The following is a 6,000-nucleotide window of genomic DNA, read 5'->3' as shown; positions in this document are numbered from 1 at the left end:
AGCTCAATTGGTAGAGCATCGCACGCGAAATGCAAAGATTGTGGAATCGTTCCCCACCTGCGGCAAGTTATTTTTTCATCCACTTTAATTTCCATTAATTTATCGTTTCTTTATTTCATTTATTAAGCACAAGTAATTCCCCCTATGTTGTCCTTGGTGTCAGTGTTTGTTGGCTTCTTATGATATGACTAATAAAAATCGGGCACCTCGGTTAACCCCCTTTCTTCTCGTTTGTCACTTATCACGTGACACAAGTTAGGTGACTTTACTCAGTCACTTAGTCCTCCCTGTTTAGTTAAATTTGATCGCAATGAATCTTGCAATTTGCTATATTTATTATAGGTGCGGACATGCTTATTGACCAAATTAATTTGGCACGCGATTTCAAAAATTATTGGAAGGTGATCGCTGTTTGTGGCCGAGGTGATAGCAGACCAGGACAAAAGGACACAACCCGAACTGGAAAGTCAGGTCTAGCACTGAACGCAATTTTCCGGATACAGAGGTTGCGGTTCTCGAATTTACACAATTAAGGTCATTTGATGAAGTCAAACCTAACAATTGTTTGCCACAAGAATCGGACCGATAGCCCCATATGATATATGGTGAGAATTGAAATCACCAGCTACGAGTATATTCTTTCTGCATGGTGCAACTGCACCATCAAGAGAACCTGTATTTACAACTCCTGTAGGAAAATAAACATTGACTTTCGAAAATGGAGCACAACCAGGCAGCATTACGTCCAAAGCTAGCACCTCACTTTCTGCACAGAATGACTGGTGACTAATCTTAGCTCTATGACGAATTTTCAATGAGATGAAAAATGCTAAACCCCCTCTACGAGAAAGTTGATCCAGACGAAAAGTACGAGAATTCTTTAAATAAAATATATTTTCTGTAGATAACCATGTTTCTTGCAAAATAATCAAATCAGAAGAAAGTTCTTCACAAAGATATAACAAATCAGTGGCTGCAGCAAAATGGAACGACAGTTCCACTGCAGTACTTTTAAGGTCCCTATGTTGACGATATACTGGCAGTATTAACTGCCGTCTGTAAAATACTATCTTTTCGGAAATCATCCTTTTATAGGTTGTCATTCTGACTCTTTTTAGCCTTTAGTTTACGAAGGATAGTAGTTCTAGAAAAGTACGGAGAAGCGCGACGTTTACACGTTCGAGCATCCAAATCCATGTTGTCAATGCTTTCTGAACTGGACTCGCAACTGTTACCATACTGGCGTTCGACATTAGATGCGGAAGGTTCTGTGTCGTCTGAGCAGTGAAAACTTGCCCAATGGTCTCAGAAAGGTTCGAAAAAAGACTGTCAAGGACTTCTGCCACAGCTTTTTTCTACAGCAGTTGCTACAGCATCACCAAGAGAGGTATCCATAGCTTTTGAGTGACGTGCAGCAGCTTCAGTGTACTCACATTATTTCTCTAATACAATAGTCCGATCCTCACGACGTGAACATCACTTCCGTTCTATAACTTGTAGAATTTGAAGCTCTCGGTCTCGCAGGGCATTTCGAACAGTCCTCAGGGTGGGAACCTTCGCACAAGCAGCATCGCTCGCTCTGATAGGGGCATCGTGGCATTCTCCACAAATGCGGCACCGAAGCTCTGACCTACATCACTTAATGCTATGGCCATCTCGCCATCACTGAACGCATTGCAGTGGGCGGGGAGAAAGTGCTTCAACCCTGTATATTAAAGGATATGCCTTGAACTCTGGGGGCCTAGTTGTGCCTGTAAAAGTGACAATGACCGACTCTGTGCGGACTCTTTGATTCTCAGAAACTCGTAACATCGGTAGACGGATATGGAACCTGCCGTGGAAAACATCTTCAACACCTCGGAAGCACACAGACTCGCGTCGACTCCCCAAACTAACCCCTTAACGCAAGCTAGATGAGCACGAATAAAAGGGCTCACCGAGTAATTCGCGAACATTATGCAATTTAGAAGGTCGGAGACATAGGTCTGGTCCGGCGAACAACATATAATGCCCCCTTACCAAACTGTCGGACATCGGTTATGCTCTGCAAATGCGGGGTAGCTTTACGCAGCTCTTCTTGAATTGCCTTTGGATTCTTCAGGTGGATGAATCCCCCATTGGTCGGCACTAGGGCAACTGGAACGCTGTGAATGCCACTGCGCAAGAAAGCCTCTATAGGGATATCATTAGTGGGAAGGGAAGCCGTCCAGAGGAAAGACCGCTGGCCGGGAGAAGAAAGAGACATTAGGAACTCACTATGGGATCAATCAGATCATAAATCAGAATCTAAATCAGCAACTAAAAACAAATAAACCACTCGATACTTGACCAATAACCCGCAACACGAGGCCTGGGGAGAGCGTCCGTAGAACACCAAACCAAACCGTCGACCGTCGAGTGGAACGAGACGCACTCGACCCCTTGCTGGCTTGTTTGTCTTGTCTTGTATCCTAAACAGTGGCGCGTACCCACTATGGGAGATTGGCCAAGAAGCAGGCGGTTTTCCGTATGCTTAGAAGTAACGCGAAACTATTTGAATAGTGGAGCGTGGGACGATAGAATTGTAATTTAGAAGTGTAATGAAAAATTGTTAAGAATTTTGGTAAAATAAGTTAACGTAAATAAATGAAATAATAGAAATTATTTATATTTTTTTAGAAATTCAGCAAGGTACTCTTTTTGCTTCTCTAATAAAATTGTAAACTGCAAGAAAAGCATCCCTGTGGCTGCATCCCAGTGAAGTCGCCCCAAAATAAAGAATGGTTGGCGAGGTTAGCGATAGCCCAAGTTTGGTAAATGAGTATTCTAATAGTTTTCTTTGTCTTAGAAAGCGGCGGCACGAGAGAAAATAATGTTCGATAGTTTCAGGTGCACTGCAAAAAGAATATAGAGGGGACGTTGCGAGACCAGACCTGTGTAAGTAAAAATTTACAGGAGGTATACGACATCTCAATTTTGTGAAGGAAACTTCCAATTGCCTTGAAGGACACCAATTATTATTCCATGGGAAGCCAAGATGGTGGAATTCAGAAGACGGTGTTAGTATGGATGTTGCAGAGTTTTGAGATACAGCGAAATTTCTGTACCTAGCCGCAGTGACATAAGCTGATGTCGGCAAAACAGATAGGATAGGGCCGTTGGGGGATGCTCGTGCGAGTGAATCAGCCATTTCATTCAAATGTGTAATCCACGATGTCCCGGTACCCAAAGCAAGTATACTTGCCGTAAGTATCGAGGTACCATCGAACAATATGTTCGCAGGATTCTTGAATTTGAAGATGCAGTAAGTGCTGTGCATACAGACAGCGAGTCGGTCGCAATAACAGCTAATCGGTCATTTTGGGGAAGCTTTCGTGAGGCTAATACAATCGCCAATAATTCTGCCTGAAATATAAGTGTGAAGTCGGGAAGGCAAAAGAAGTAAGGCAATCGAAGAGATTCAGAGAAGATCCCCGCTCCTGCCTTCTCATTGCACACAGAAGCGTCAGTAGCTATTACATTGTCAGTGGTTAGCTGGTGTAGGTGGCCGTGCAAGATATTTATTAAATCTTGCCTTGGTAATAGTTTAGCATGATTTGGAAATATGTCCTCGAACTCAATTTTGAGGTCTGGTAAGGCATCATTTGAATGGCAAACTTGGCGCATGGACACATCCAATTCTTGTAACTGTGCTTGCACAAATATTATCTGAGGACTGTGGAATCTAGACCAGGATACTTCAAAAAACTCGGACGGTTCAGTGGTAAATACATATTGCGAGTGTCTTTCTAAAAAGTCAAATTTTTAAAAACGTCTGAACTGTAAGCATGCGTAATCTGCATCTAGGGTGGGGTATATGAGCTTCATGATACAAAACAGTGTTGGCAACAAATCTAGTTAGCCCGAGGCATAATCGTAGAGCTTCCATTTCTAAAAGTATGAGAGGTTTAGTTTTTTTAGGCGGGACCACCGGAAAATAATACTCAGCTGAATTCGAATATAGGCCGAACATACATCTTATATATCATCAGTAAGGTATTCCTGCGTAGTCCAGAGCGACGGTGGCTCAGCCGGCGGAGCATAGCTACGGCTCGTTCTGCCTTTGTTTTAATATGTTCAATGTGACTGCGTCAGGTGAGTTTGTCATCGTAAATAACACCGAGGTACTTGACTGAGTGAACTTGAGGAATGATTCCCTGGCGCTATTGTAGAGATATATGTACCTGTGCAGTTAATGGGAATACTAAGACCGTACTTTTGCTAATATTTAATGACATACATAACCCCCTCTAGCCATGTCTCCAGCATTCCTAAGTAATTTTGCAACGACTGTTGTAGTGAATATATATTATTTGCGGATGTAAAAATGCGATGTCGTCCGCATAAACATAAACATGTACTTCCGGAGACAAAGGAATAGTGCTTAGCAAAATGTTAAATAATATAGGGGAAAGAACGGAACCCTGTGGTACACCTCTTGTCTGTTTGTGTTTACACGTCGAAATACCGTGTTGGTAACAATAAAACTCTCTATCCCTTATAAATTCATAGATCCAAGCGGTTCTATATTTTGGGAAATTCGTAGTCTGAAGCTTATCGAATAGAATACAATGTTCTACAGAGTCGTATGCTTTTGATACACCTAGCGTCACCAAAGCTGCGTACTCTCTTTTGCGGCGAGCAAGTTTAATGCGGCTCTCTAAATCTACATGGGCGCACCATATGGAGTGGCCGGGACGAAATCCAATGTGACAAGGACTGAGAAGGGTATCATCCTGCATAAAAGTTGTTATACGGCCGTGAAGACCCCGTTCTATTAATTTGACGACATTGGAGGTAAGAGAAATTGGTCTTATGTTTGCTAAGTCAAGTCCAGATGATTTTTTCTTTAATAGTGGAATAATTTTAGCTACTCTCCACTCTCTTGGAACCCATGAATTCCTGAGAGAGAAATTTATTATGTTTAGCAGGTCCTGATGAGCATAATGAAATACAACTTTTAGCATTCCTGTTTTAATTTCATCTGGACCGGGGGCTGACGCTGGTAACTAACTCATAATGCTTTCAAGCTCTGTCGCTGTTACTGTTACAAAGTCGTCTAGCAAGGGAGGTTTCTTTAGTCCTATCGGCAATTTATGTTTGAAACGTTGCGCAAGTCCTTCAGCAATTTTCTCAAGTGATTCTGATAATTCTTTTGTTGATAGAACGACAGATTCGATGTTCACGGGCGCCGGTATAGCTTTGCGAGATCGAAGAAATTTAAACAGGGCTTTTTTTATTGCTAGACTTCGAAAGGTATGTGTAGTGCCTGGAATCATAATCCTCCTTAGCTTTTGAGACTGTTCGTTTAAATGTGGTAGCTATATATGTATAATCAGCCCAATTAACAGGACATTGGTTGTATAAAAGATTTTTCCATGCAGCTTTTCTACGTCTAAAATCTCGCTCGCAGTCGTAATTCCACCAGGGACAATATGATCCAGCCTTAGTAGATTGCACAGTAAATTGCTTGGTAGTGCACAGTAAATTGAGCTTTTTTTATGACTGTTTTAGAATTTAACACAGGCTCATCGCTTTAATATCCCTCTCCATGCCCTCCTGGGCGTGTAAAGCTGATATTAAAGCATTTTTTTATATTTTTCGTAATTAACAATTGTGCGCACATTACTACCTAAACTAGTTAACGGGGTAAGCAGTTCAAAAATTACAAGGAGGTGATCACTGTTCCGGAATCTACAGTCTTCCAGGAGGTGACAGACATGCTCGAGGTAGCAAACGTAAGATCTAGGGCAGATCGCGACTGACCCCGAACGAAAGTATGTGCTCTCGAATTTAAGCAAGAGAAATGATTCGTTAATACCCAATCCCACAAGCGTTTGCCACAAGTGTCCGTTCAGAAACCGCACGATACATGATGAGAATTAAAATCTCCCACTAGTATGATGTTCTTCTGACTGCGAGAAATAGAGGTATCTAGATAACAGGTACCTTGCACTCCAGCGGGGAAGTACGTGTTAATTA

Source organism: Dermacentor variabilis, chromosome 1 (genome assembly GCF_050947875.1).
Source record: "Dermacentor variabilis isolate Ectoservices chromosome 1, ASM5094787v1, whole genome shotgun sequence".
Taxonomy (NCBI): Eukaryota; Metazoa; Arthropoda; class Arachnida; order Ixodida; family Ixodidae; genus Dermacentor; species Dermacentor variabilis.
Note: the sequence above shows the minus strand (reverse complement) of the source record.